Here is a 14,881-nt window from a genome sequence, read left to right on the forward strand (position 1 = left end):
CTGTGTATATATACTGTATATTATAGTATGTGTATATTCTTTTTATATATTTGCATTTATTTTTATTTCTTTCCTTTGCTGCTGTAACAAAGAAATTTCCCCACTGTGGGACGAATAAAGGTATATCTTATCTTATAAGTTAGGATAACAGGGTTGGGTTAAAGTTATAAGTTAGGGTTACAGGTTTAGGGGGTAGGGTTACAGGGTTAGGGACAGGGTTATAAGTTAGGAAGCAGGGTTAGGGGTTGGGCTATAAATTAGGGTTACAGGGATAAGGGTAGGGTTATAAATTAGGGTTACAGTGTTAGGGTTAGGGTTATAAATTTACATTTACGTTTACATTTAGCAGACGCCCTCATCCAGAGCGACGTACAAAAGTGCTTTGAGTCTTTAGCAATGAATAAATCTACACTGGTACTCCATATTACCAACTTAATATAAATACAACTCTTGAATTCTAGGGTTAGGGTTAGAAGTATGGTTATAATTTAGGGTTAGGGTTATTATTTAGGGTTACTGCGTTATGGGTTGGGTAATAAAATAGGGTTGCTGGTTAGGGTTAGGAGTAGGGTTATAATTTAGGATAACAGGGTTGGGGTAAAGTTATAAGTTAGGGTTAGGTTTAGGGGATAGGGTTACAGGGTTAGGGATAGGGTTATAAGTTAGGAAGCAGGGTTAGGAGTATGGTTATGAATTAGGGTTACAGGGCTAGGGTATGGTTATAATTTAGGGTTACTGGGTTAGGGTTAGGGTTATAATTTAAGATAACAGGGTTAGGAGGTAGGGTTATAAATTGGTCTTACATTGTTAGGGGTAGGGTTACAAATTAAGGTTACAATTGTAGGGGTAGGAATAAATTAAGGCCACGGGGTTAGGGGCTAGGGTTATACGTTAGGGTTACAGCGTTACGGGTAGGGTTATAAGTTAACGTTAGTATGGTGATAAATTAGGGTTACAGGGTTATGGGTAGGGTTATGAGTTAGGGTAACAGGGTTAGGGTAGGGTTATGAGTTAGGATAAGAGGGTTAGGGTAGGGTTACAATTTAGGATTACAGGGTTAGGGGTTGGGTAATAAAATAGGGTTGCTGGTTAGGGTTAGGAGTAGGGTTAGTGTTATAAATTAGGGTTACAGGGATAAGGGTAGGGTTATAAGTTAGGGTTACAGGGTTAGGGGGTAAGGTTATAGGGTTAGGATTATAAATTAGTATAACAGGGTTGGGTTAAATTTATAAATTAGGGTTACAGGTTTAGGGGTTAGGGTTAAAGGGTTAAGGATAGGGTTATAAGTTAGGAAGCAGGGTTAGGGTAGGGTTATAAATTAGGGCTACAGGGCTAGGGTAGGGTTATAAATTAGGAAGCAGGGTTAGAGTAAGGTTATAAATTAGGGTTACAGGGCTAGGTAGGGTTAAAATCTAGGGTTACAGGGTTGAGGTAGGGTTATAATTTTATGGTTACTGGGTTAGGGGTAGGGTTATAATTTAGGATAAGGTTAGGGGTAGGTTTATAAGTCAGGGTTAGAGGTAGGGTTACAGGGTTATGGGTAGGGTTATGTTAGGGTAACAGGGTTAGAGGTATGCTTATAATTTAGAGTTAGGGTCATAATTCAGGATTACAGGGTTAGCAGGTATGGTTACAAATTAGGGTTACAAGGTTAGTGGAAAGGTTATAAATTACGGTTAGGGGTAGGATTATAAATTAGGGTTACATAATTAGGGGGTATGATTATAAATTATGATTACATGGTTTGGGGTAGGGTTATAAATTAGGTTACAGACTTGGGGGTAGGGTTATAAATTATAGTTACAGGGATAAGGGTAGGGTTTTAAGTTAGGGTTATAGGGTTAGGGGCAGAATTATAAATTAGGGTTACAGGGTCAAGGTCATAATTTAGGGTTACAGGGTTAGGGGTAGGGATGAACGTTAAGGTTACAGGGTTAGGGGTAGTGTGATAAATTAGGGTCACATGGTTAGGAATAGTGCTATAAGTTAGGGTTACAGGGTTAGGGCACAGGGTAAAAAATAAGCTTTACAGGTTTAGAGGTTGTGGTTGGGTCGTAACTCCTACGTGGATAAGGGTGGGGAAGGGCTATAAGTTAGGGTAACAGGGATAAGAGTATGGTTAAATTAGCACTTTCCAATTTTGCTTTGTAGAATTAAATTTATATTAAGTTTGTAATCTGGTGTACCAGTGTAGATTTATTTATTGCTAGAGACTCAAAGTACGTTTGTAGGTCGCTCTGGATAAGGGCGTCTGCTAAATGCAGTAAATGTAAATGCTATAAATTAGGGTAACAAGGTTAGGCTATATGGTTGGTGTAGAGTCATAACCCATACATGGATGAGGTGGGGTAGGGGTATACATTAGGTTTACAGGGTTAGGTTCAGGGTTATAAATTAGGGTTGCAAGGGTAGGGGTTGGGGTAGGGTCATAACTCCTACATGGATACGGGTGGGCTAGGGATATACATTAGAGTTACAGGGTTAGGTTCAGGGTTATAAACAAGGGTTACAGTGTTAGGGGAAGGGTAATAAATTAGGGTTACAGGGTAGGGACATAATTTAGGGTTATAGGGTTAGGGTTAGTGGTTGGGGTAGGGTCATAACCACTACATGGATAGGGGTGGTGTAGGGGTATACATTACGGATACAGGGTTTGGGGTAGGGTTATAAATTAGAGTTACAGGGTTATGGTCATATTTCTCCTCACCTCTCGACAATAATCGATGATTCTACTGTGGGGCAGAACGAGTTAAAGTATTGCTTTAAAGCTGATTTTTTATTTTTTATTTTTTTTTATTTCAGGTGACTTGTTTGACATTAAACAGATTAAATTGTCATTATTTCTAATAATTTTGATTAAAATTGTAGGCTTGCCAGAAGCAGCCAGCTGCAGGTCGATCAGTCCTCTGCTTGTATCTCATGACTAATTGGAATGGGTTTATTTATTTTTTAACAAATTTTATAAACACTGTGTGCTTTAGGGGTGGATCCTGTGGTAAGTGCCATTATGAATGGGGGGAGGACGGAAAAGAAGAGGAAAGATGGAAAAAGGAAGAAGAATGAGAGTTGATGCGGTAAACGGTGCAGCTTCAACTACTGTTGAACTCTATACTTTAGGAAGGGGGTTTTATGGCTGAACAGAGATGTTGAATCTTGTAATTCTCTGTCTATTCTGTGGATTCATGGTTAGGTTCCTTCAGGTCAGGATCAAATAGTTCAGTAGAAGTGCTTTAAAGAGGATTAATATCAAAACATTATTCTGATGATGATCAGAATTCCCTCACACACACACACAGTAATTTTTTTTTAAATGTACATTGACATTGTATAAAAGCTATGTAATTTGCACCAGAATTGCTTTCTGTTACAAGTACGATTGCCACGCACAAGCTACAATGAGAACGTCATGACACAGGAAACCAAAAACCGCATGTCCAGCAGTCATTGTCGCCTACAAACATGGCTGCTGTAGACTACATTCCCCAGACCTCAGCTACAGTTCCATGTTCACAGTCACCCAGTTCCTGATGGATTACACCTGCACGCAATTTGGTGGTAGAATTTAAAAGGACTCACAAAGCCTCTGCTCATGAAATGTCATCTGAGAGCACACATAAGATAAAGCATTAGTATGGAAACAGCTTTAAAGAAAACAGGCCATATGATATGAGGTTAATTATAAGTTTTATGAACGGCACTGAGGGTACACAGCACCACCAATGGAGTCAAAAGGGACACCAGTTAAAGTTATGAGAAATGCAAGGGAGAAAGCAGGACAACACGGAAACACTAAAATAGAGGATGTTCACTCACCAATGGTGGGAAAGAACATTGCCTCAATTTTCCCACACCTTTATTTCACCTCAAAGGTATTAATCCCTGTGGCATATGAAAGTTAAGCATGAAATTGTACGTATGATCATCTGAATATAAATGAAAATACAGAGTTATAATGTGGGATTTGAGGAAAAACTATGGTTCCTATGAATATTAGGAGTTCCGTGACCAACCATACATGCAGAACGTCATGGTATCTCATTAAGGAAAGAAACAGGACTTTTGGCCATAAAGCACAGTGGAACAGCAGCACTGCTTAGAGAGATGTTTCAGTAAGAATATCTGACAGCTGGTCTACACATTCTCTCAGCACTTAAACATTTTACAACGGCTGTTGCCAAGTTACTGCTTACAGCATGTTCATCTACAACAGCTGTGACCTCTACAAAGTCCTCACCATTTATCAGGGTCATTTAAAGCAGAGTTTTTGTTCTCGTCTTGTTTTCCATATACACAAAATGACTTTAAAAAATAAATCTAACCTGTTATCTGTAGTCAGTGATGCTGATTTAACCACTTCTCCTTGACCTCCAACAATCTTTGTTCACTGCTATGAAATTAATCCCTGAATTTTTTTTTTTTTCTTTTATATTAGTCTTCATCTTGAATGCTGCCTCATCCATCTTGTGTCACAAAGTGGTCCTCGACATGAGCGTGGTGTTGGGCTGAAGATAATACAAAAACATTTTAAATGATTGCTGTTCTACCACACTTAAGGGTTGGAGACTTTGAGTCACAAACTTCAACACTGCATGATCAACTTTGTTAATATCTTAGTTTCTCCCAGCTTAAGCTGTCTGGAGGTTGAAGGAGCCTCCTTGCTCTCAGTTTCCCTACTCCTTGGTGCCGTTAGGGCATTATATCTCTGCATATGGCTACTATGCTTTCTGTGCAAAAAGGAAACGTTCAAAACTACATATCCAGAGATCAGCCTCCCTCTCTTTGACAAATGAACAGTCATGTGCATTTAGCATGTCAGATGTGAGCTACGGAGTCAAGTCAAGTTTATTTCTATAGCGCTTTTCACAACAGACATTGTCCCAAAGCAGCTTTACAGAAATCAACAGGTAAGTGGTGTGTAGTTATCCCTGATGATCAGCTGTGGCGACTGTCGCAAGGAAAAACTCCCTTAGATGTTCTAAGGAAGAAACCTTGAGAGGAACCAGACTTAAAAGGGGAACCCATCCTCATTTGGGTGACATCAAGAGTTTGATCATAAATCTTTCAACAATACAGAACACTGGAGAGTGAGAACTAAAATGAGCACTGGAGTGTAATGTTTTTTCTACAGTTTTATACAGTCATTATAGTTATAAAACTAGGAGCTACTGAGCAACTCATAAAATAGTTTAACATTTGCGATCATCACAGATCCAACACCAGCTAACCCCACTGACTGTGTTTATCTAATCTACTAGTCAAAGTGCAGTAAACAGTATGTGGGGGAGACTAGCAACACTATCAGTGTCGTGTCATCTTAATTGTCAATGTCAAGCATGAGGAAGAAGCCCCTACTTTTATTGTCCAGCACTTTATTCAGCATGGTGTTGGGTCTCTGAAGATCAGGGAACTACAACATAATAAATGGTGGTCTGACAACATAAGGAAACAAACAGAACGAACATGGATAAATAAATTGAGTTCCATGCACCCATGGGGTTTGAATAAACAGTCTTGAGTTATTTGGAGCTCATGTTCATGACTGACAAAACACGATGTACGAGTGCTTGGTGACTGGGAGGTAGGCCAGTGCACAACGTGGACACTTAGCTTGGCCGGCTTTGCACCACTTATCCCACTAATCCCCAACCCTAATCCTTTAACCCTAACCCCTTGTCGAGAAAAATATTTTACTGAATCTTATCTAGCGTGTGTTTTTAATCAAACTAATATTAATCCAACAAAATGAACCTAATAATTAGCGTAGAACTTATTAGATACAATAGAAGTAGATTGATAAAACCTATTTAGCCTATATGTTAATCAAACTTATAACCTATTTACACCAAGTATAAGTGAAATGATGATGATGATGATAAGGCATTTATGTGTGAGAGTAGAATAGATTCTGACTGTGAGTGTGTTGAATAGACAAAGAACAAAGACAGCATTGAGGAGATCTAAGCATGTTTATTGGGATAAAAAATCTTGTGGGCTTCTGCAGCTGCAGAAGACATGAGGGAGTAGTCTGACTCGGAGTTGGGTGAAGGTAAAGTAGCAAGATAATCGGACAAAGGGACCGGAGATGGTGAGAGTTACGTATTCCTACTTGGTTTTGTTAATTTTCATCTGCTGACATGAGATGGACATCTTTTGATGTCAAGCATTTTAAAGCAACAAGAAAGACATGAAACTGTAGAACAACTGGAATGGGCTTATAAATGTGAGCTTTTGCGTCGCAATCCTGTTACTGCAGCTCGCATGTTTTAATTTTAGGTGCCATTGATTTTTGAGAGAAGTTCTTATGTCTCCTGTTCAACCTAGAGGAGAAATTGTAGTTTATTCTTACAGGGTTGAATTTCAGCAGCGTGGTTCTCCACATGTTCATTGTTTGTTTGTTTTGGATTAAAAATGCCCCAGAGATGGATACAAATTCTGATGAAGTTGTTGAGTTTGTTGACACACATGTTACATGTGAGGTTTCTAGTGAAAATGAGGAATTGCACAATATTGTTACATCAGTGCAACTTCACAGTAAACACCATTCAAAAACATGAAAAAAGAAAAATACAGTTTGTCGTTTTAATTTTCCTAAACCACCAACAAGCAGAACTTTTATTTGTCGAAGGAAAGTGGAAGATGAGTCTGTAAGGTGGGAACCACCCACTGGTCCGATGGCGGTCTCCAGAGGCGTGGCGAAGGATTCTCATGAGTTTTAGTCTTTCCTTTCACATTAGATAATAAGATATGGATTTATGCATTTCTTCATTTTGGTTATTAATCTCTTATCTGACTCCAATTAAATAAAACATAATTAATATTTACATAGGTTGTTATTTTACTAATAGTATAATTTTGATGGATGTTTGTCTAGTTATTCTGATTAAGCTCTGGCATTACACTCGTTCATTCGGTTCTCATAGTCGCACATGATCCTAGTATGGGCCTTTATAATTAATATACTGGTCAACGGTCATAAGCGAATCAGTATTGGTCGCTGCCAGAGGTTGGACTATACGCTTAAGCAGCTGCTCTCTGCGTGCTCAACTTTAAACATACTTTATTTAGTCCCCTTGAAGGTGACACTTAATTATTACAATAATTATTTCTAACCACAAATAATGAATAGAATAATATTGAAATAATCAGAGGTTGAGGCTGACCCTATTTAGAGTGAACGGAAATACATAGTTAGCCTCCACGCTTCTAAATACACTTAAACTAATGCCAAATGCTAGTTGTATCTCTCAAATCCTCAGCTGATGTATTATTCAATATTTAACTGGGATTTAGGCCGATCCTAGCCTGATTTCAGCCTTTTGGTAACTACGGATGCAATGTTATTACTTGCAGTGTCAACATTTACCGAGCAACACAGAATAAAATCATTTTATTAACCAGGTAAGAAAATCACAATTCAAAGCCAATTCATAGTTCAATTAAATATAACACAAATACAAACCAATAGTATTTACATTTAAACAGGAAATATAAAACCTTTCATACCTGGTAAAAGACGACACACAGTAATTGTGCGGGAGATCTGTTTACAGATTCCCTGAAATGTTTGTCAGTTCTCCTTAAATACCCAGATAGAATAAACATTATGTAAACATTAATTATCAATGGGAGTTTGCATGTATTGGTTCTTACAGACCTGTGGGAGGCACCTCACTGGTATACCTTTGTAGAGGGCACATCCCTTGCATAGAGTTATGTTTTCTTAACTCTATTAAACCTTTTTTACTATTTGTTTTATTGCTGTGGGAATGGGACCTGTGTACCAGTCACGATAAAACCTTTGTAATGAAATGAAACATGAACATTTTCAGTCATTATTTACATGTGATATGACCTTTCTTACACGTAATCATCTGGTGTGCTGTAGAATGTCCTGTGTTGAGAATGTAACAAGGAAAGGAGGGGTAGAGGGGGCAGACATTTGTCTGCAGATCTACCATTTGTATGGAGATGTGGTGTTTTGAAAACCAAGGGAAGCTTCTTGAGAGGGGTGTTGTGGGGTCTTGGTCCCCTGCCGTGAGTCCTGGAGGAAACTTATTGTGTTGTAAAGAGTTCTCTTTTGATGATGATGTTGTTGTTGTTGTTGTTGTTGTTGTTGCCTTGGGCACCTACAGGGCACACACTGCACTCTCTGGCATCCATGCTGTGTTCTCGGGGAGGGCTGACCTTTTGGTCAGAATCTAGCAAAAGTCTTACACCTCCCTCCGCAAGCTGATTATGTTGAAGCAGAGAAACTTCTCACAGGAAGTTCAAGCCTTGAAGACTGGACAGCCGGTTCCAGCTAACAGCTGTTTAGCATCCCTTGCACCAGAGTATGATAAGGACACTGGCCTCATCAGAGTAGGGGGAAGATTACGTCGAGCAAGTGACCTCGATTTGGATGCTATCCACCAAATTGTGCTAGATCCTGGTCATTCTATCACTAATTTGTTTATCAAGGAAACGGACTGACTACCGACTCTTACATCCTGGTTCTGAAAGAGTGCTAGCAGAATTGCGTCGCCAGTATTGGATACTTCGAGGCAGGGAAGCTGTACGCAAATGTCAAGGTTGTCAGTTCTGGCGTGCCAAGCCTGAAGTCCCCCAAATGGCGGATCTTCCATCCTGCAGGTTGCAACTTCACCAACCTCCGTTCTATTCCACCGGGGTGGATTTGTTTTGGCCTCTTTTCAGTCAAAGTTGGTCTGCCATGAAAAGAGATGGGGTATCTTCTTTAAATGCATGACAACCAGATGTGTGCACCTTGATCTACTGGAGCACCTTGACACTGATGCATTCTTACTCTCTCTGCATCGCTTTGTAGCACGACGTGGTAAGCCCATGGAATTACTCTGTGACAACGGTAGTAACTTTGTGGGAAGAGATCGAGAACTACGTGACACCTTTTGGTGACGTCACCCAAACTTCAAAACCTGCTTGCTCCTCAGAAGATCAGATTTCAACACATTCCTCCTAATGCTCCTCATTTCGGAGGAACCTGGGAGCGTGAGGTCAAATCTGTAAAGATAGCATTACGTGTCATTTTGCGGGAGCAGGTGGTTCCAGAGCCAGTACTGCAAACCTTGCTAGTGGAGGTTGAGGGCATTCTAAATGCCAAGCTGGGATATGTATCCTCTGATGTTGCAGACTTGGATCCAGTGACACCGAATCTACTACTTATGGGCCGACACGATGCCGCCCTACCTCAAGTCTTGTTTGACTCTGCCAACCTGATAGGGTGACACAGATGGAGACACAGCCAGGTGTTAGCGGCCCTTTTCTGGACTGCCTTTATTCGAAATTATCTTCCAAATTTCACAACTTCCTCTGGCCTGTAGGCACAGTGACGGAGACGTTAGCGGGACTGGATGGAAAGATACGCACTGCTCGTGTCAGAGTGCATGATACGTCCTACACTCGCCCTGTGGTAAAACTGATTCCGCTACCTAGGTTTAAGGAGCAGCCTTAGACACTGTTGGTCAGCTTTTTTGGTGTTACAATAATCCTGTTGGATATTTGGGGGCGGCTGTGTATGAAAGCCTGTCCTAGGAACCAAATACGAAAAATGTTGGTGTCCACACGGACCCATTATGGTGTTGCGCAATGGCAGATAGCAGTGGATCAGTTCATACCTCCATGCTCGTTTTATTCTCTGTATTTTACGGGAATTGCCGTCTGACCACTCCTTTGCTGATTCTTTCTTCAAAGCGCTCAACATAAACGAGATTATCCTGCTCACCGTCCCGCCTCTTGCGGTGTTTCTGACCAGCACTGGGATTGTCCAGTTCAAGTCCCATCTTTACTGCCACCACACCATCTTTTGTTTTACTGACAATTTTGGCAATTGTTCCAAAACTGCGATTAGCGAGTCCGTCCTTCACATCCAGATTTCTCATTACATTACACGTACTCCAGCTGCCACTTGGATGACATCAGTTAAATCCTGTTTTCTGCCTTTTGCAGGTCTACCCTGTTTTTTCATCTCTCCTGTTCGTGGGTCTTTTCTAAAGTCTTCAGCTTCCACATTTATGATGTCAGGATGCAGTGCATTTACAATGGCAGTGTTGTGTTTCTACACTTTTTTGTTGGTAGCAAAAATGTGCAGTGTTTTGTGTGGACAATCTACGGGGTTTGTCAAACACGGAAGCCTCGTGCTTTGGCTTCACACGGATTCTGTTCAGTAGCTGTGCAAAAGCGAGATCTTCCTTTTGACGCATGACTTCTGTCAGGTTTACTATTAGAAATTAGTCTTTTCAGTAGTCAGGCACACCACCTTCATACACACACAGAGGCTTCGATTTACTTAAAGGTGGGAGTTGGTAAAAATCTCCAACCGCTAGAACAGAGATTCCACCAAAAGGTTTTTTGCTGCCTTTGATCTGTTGGAACCTCCAGTTGACGACCATGGACCATGAACATGAACCATGGATACTTCAATGTCAATGATGAAAATCTCTGTGATCAACAACACCACTCTAACATCATCCAGTGCGTTTTCCAGTGTTTGATACGGTGGGCTTTAATTTCCTGGGCAGTTTAAAATGGAGTGCAAAGTTTTACCAGAGATATTAAAAGCTGCTGTTCCGGTAAACGCAGTCAGTAGCACTGTTGGTGAAGACACTTCACCTTGCTCTCGAAATCGTGGGAGTTGGCGTAAGATCTTGGTGGCTTCCGCATATATGCACTTCATTACATGTGATTTTCCACATCCCGCACCACCAGACACAAAATAGAAAAACTGCTCAGGATTCTGACCTCACATGCGCTTCAGGCACCATTGATGGATGGTGTAGAACACTGATGACTGTGCCTGGTTCAAGCTTCGATACCGCTGTTGTACATAATCCACACTCAACTGTGGTGCCTCGATTTTTGGTACAAGTCTGTCACCATCTTCACAAACAAGCTGGTATTCTGGAACATTGTCTTTCTCATTCACCTGTTCGGGCTCTTCATCGATCCTTTCCATGATGCACTCCAAACTTTTAGCTTCCATTTCAGGGGCGAACGCTGTCCACGCATTCTCAAACATCCCCTGCTCCTGTAAAAGTTCAAAAGCTTTGTCCAACTCAGCAGTGTGCTTTTCAAACCTTTTCTGGTTCTCTACTACAACTGTGCACACTGGCACAAGTAGACGGGGTTGTCGGACATCTATGCCGGCATTGTGGTAAAACAGCTCATATGTAGGATAAGCTGGTTGCTTGAGCTGTGTATTAGAGCAATGAGGAACATACAACTTCAGCAATCTGCCATAATACTTCTTGGGATGCTTTTCTTTAGAGAAGCAGGTGTACCTAATAGATGCAGGCTTGCCGACAGTTCTTTGTTGAACGTACCCCATGTTGTTCAGCAGGGGGTGAACGTTTTGACCTTTAGCTTGACGGCCATAGACGATGCGGTATTTTGAGGCAAAATCGGCAAGACACAATTTTTAAAGTCTGGTGTTTCAGGCCTTGCTCTGTCCTTCTCGATGATTCTTGACATCCACAAATCCTCAGAATCTGGGTTTTGTAATGCAGTGTACTAAGGGGAAGACTCATTTTCAATGCGTCATCATCCGTTTGTATGAACACGACAGCACATGAACACTTCTTCAGAGGTAAGCTGCACTTGCGTGCCACAGACTCCTGAGCGGTTACTTGTCTGTGTTTAGAATAAGACTGCATTATCTGTTTCATTTAATCTTTCTCGTTAACATTGGTTTTATGTACATCTTCTACCACAGTTTTTAGCAGGTCGTTCATCTCATGTTCAGACTTGGCTATATAGGACAGGATGTACATGACACAGGGATCAAGAATGTACTGAATGTTCATGTTAGCATTCCAAGCCCTCACCAAGTCCCGGTTGTATCCGTTGACCCAACACTATTTTGGGCTACGTTTTAACATAACCACATTGCTGGTAGAAAGTGCCTCAGCGTACTTCATGTAGCATTGCATGCTCAAATTGCACCTTTCTAGTAGCTCTGGCAAGTTTTCAAATGAGCTTTTGGGGTCATTGAGGATGTCCCACACAGGCTTCAGCTTTTCTTTGGCGTATCTTTCACCCAGGCTAGCAAGTGAATATTAACCCGATTAAAAATAGTCCACTACTTCACCGATAGGTTGAGCGTCTGACAAGAGCAGATCTGAGTAGAGCTGATCTCTTTTTCGAACATGCGCATGACCGTGACAGGGTTGCTTCTGAGAATCTCACATTTTGTAGTCCAGTCTAGATCCTCAAACTGAACCAGCTCACCCTGTTGAGCTTTGATAGCCTTTATTACTTCTGGCCATCGCATTTGAGCTGCACTGAAAGTACAGAAGAAGGTTGGCACGCCTAACTGCCTGATCATGGCCTGCAGATCTTTTAGCGTTTTCTTCCAGTATGCTGGCGTACCTCTGAGGGGTTGCATAAATCTTGTCACGTCTCTGTAACAGTTTGTTGGAAATTCTGCGTCCATCTCTAGTCACTGGTTTGCCTTTTCGCAACTGGATAGACATGCTGTTTCTAGCCATGTTCGTTTCTGTGACAAACTGCGCAAAGAAAAGGTAGCTCTGGTCTCTGGCAAAACGGATGTCCACACAAAAGAGCCTAGCATTGAAGTACATGCTCGGCGATATGGCAACTGTTCTCGCCTCGTCGATCGTGTTCTCTCCAGTAGGAAATTGACTGCAGAATTGCCATTGACTCCAGTTTTGGAACAGAGAAAATCCCACAGGCTTGTTTCCTTGGGCAGGGGCAATGCTGAATATTCCCTCTCCATATGACAACATTTCCAATATCAGGTGGTTGCAAGCACGTGTCGAGAGTGAGACCAGGCCTCAGTTCATCCGTTTTTTGACATGCTGTTCCTCATTCAACTCATCAGCACTGATCTGTTTGGGCTCCTGTATTTCCTTTTTGTCATCAGCAAGGCTTTCAAACTGGGCAGCTTCATCGATGGATACATCTTTGTATTCAGAATGCATATCCTTCAGTTTATGCAAAGCTGTCAGGACGTTGTGCATATTGACGGTGTGAAAGTGCTGGTAGCCTTTGAATTTAAGATTTCTCTTAAGTTTAACTTGCAGTATCTGTGATTCATTGTTTGGTCTTGGCAGACAGTTTGCAATTGCTTCCACCTCAGAAGGCACACACACGACTGCACCATGAACAGCTCTCTGTTGCCCTTTGGGCAATGCAACAATTTTTACAAAGGGCAAGAATTTGGATATGAGCTGCCTTTCCAGTACATTCAATTCCAAAAGTTCTTTGGGGATAGGTGCCAGTGCTAATTTGTTTGCTACTGCAATTGAAGGCATCTGTCCTCTCATCAAGTAACTGTCACAAGTATGGCAGATCCATTCTTGTTGCCTCTCTTCAGGAACCAAACAAGGAACTGAGCAAGAATGATCACAGGCATGAATATATCTGCCTGTCAAGCATAAAAGTACAATGTGTGTGTTTTTACGTACTTTGCTCGGTTGCAAGACTTGACTTGATTGTGAAACAGGGTCCTGTTACAGACTGTGCAGACACGGGTTGGTCCTTCTTGAATTTTACAATGGAACGCACCAATGGCAGCCTGCATCACGTTGTTGACCACAGGCTTGTTTACATTATCAAGCTGACCTGCTGAACAGCAAACACAAATGAACTCTTTGGTATTTTTGCCTGATTTTAAATGCACATGTCAACTTGTGAATAATGGGCAAAGCATTGTTACCATGTGTTTTGCTTTTCTGTATAGTACAGCGAGTATGTGATGTGCTCTAAAGTCTGGGTCCTGGGTGTATTTTCTGAACATATGTGCTTTCATTTTAGACTGGAACTCAGAGTCTGTTCTATACCTCCTAACTATGTACTGTTTCATTTTATTTTGGAAAGAAATATCTTTGTATACCTCCCCACAATATACTCCCTCTTTGTGTTCTGGTACTGATCTTGTGTATGGTATCTTTTCACCATCTGTGACTTCTATTGCGCGCATCTTCTGTGATTTTCTTCCTGAAAATTTGACATAATTTCTATATTTGTGTTTAAGGCTTGCTATTTTTATTTTTCTTAAGCCAGCATTTTCTTTGTAATTTTTATTCACAGCTTGAATTTTGTTTTGTCTAAACTGCAAACAAGAATCATACTGTTTCTTTGCATATTGCCTTTTTTATGTCTTTGGACTTCAAAGCATGCTTTTTTGCTTTTAGTCATATTTTTACGGGCTTCTTTTCTACGTCGTACCTTATTTAGTTTTGAAAGCATTTGGGCTCCTATCTGACCAGTGCTTTTGGGCTTTTACATTGGTCTGTACTGCGCTACACTCTTTGCTAGGAGGCTGCTCTGTTTAAAAGGACACAGGCATTAACTCATATGATGCAACATCACCACGATCACGGAAGACCATCAATAGTCTATTAATCATGTCTGTTAAACTAGTAAAAGTTAACAGAACTGCCTTTCCATTAGGCTCAGGCAAACCTTCAGCAGACCTGGAATGAGAATCAAAAAATCCATATTGTCCAGAGGTGTTTTACCGTTTAGCATTTTAGTGAATGTATACAATGCATCTCCCTCCTTCAGAACTCTATCAAGGTCCTGCATTGTAAACCATGTTCCCTCTCTGGTAGGCCAGAAACTGCAGTGCTACACATGTACACTGAGTGTTTCGAGAAAAGTTGTCAGACCTTACATCACCCTGGCAATGAGATGCTTGGACAGATATGACCCTGGGCACACAGACACAGGCTTGGAGATGTTTCTGCTCACTACTGTTGGCCTCTCCAATCTGCAAGTATAAATTAATCAAATAAGGCTTCTGACTAAAAAATAATGACTTGAATAAGTTTTAGGGAACACAGAACACACCATAAACACCACACACAAGTGATTCAGACGTGTATGATAGCAAATTCTTGCAAAATTA

The 14,881-nt window shown here is 41.0% G+C and overlaps 1 protein-coding gene across 4 annotated transcripts in view; it reads right to left on the reverse strand.

The window, feature by feature from the left end:
* Window positions 1-4,402: 4,402 nt before the first annotated feature.
* Window positions 4,403-14,881, reverse strand: part of LOC124392652 — a 31,126-nt gene continuing 20,647 nt past the window's right edge. For 2 of the 4 annotated variants that reach the window (XM_046859818.1, XM_046859816.1), the window contains exons 5-6: window positions 13,437-14,743; window positions 13,024-13,360 (exon numbers count right to left, since the gene is read on the reverse strand). The gene's annotated coding sequence lies outside the window, so the exon portion shown is untranslated. Of the gene's footprint in view, window positions 4,503-13,023; window positions 13,361-13,436; window positions 14,744-14,881 lie in introns of those variants that run through there. The other 2 variants (XM_046859817.1, XM_046859819.1) reach the window with 2 other exon arrangements.

This window comes from Silurus meridionalis, chromosome 10, assembly GCF_014805685.1.
Source record: "Silurus meridionalis isolate SWU-2019-XX chromosome 10, ASM1480568v1, whole genome shotgun sequence".
In the NCBI taxonomy this organism is placed as follows: domain Eukaryota; kingdom Metazoa; phylum Chordata; class Actinopteri; order Siluriformes; family Siluridae; genus Silurus; species Silurus meridionalis.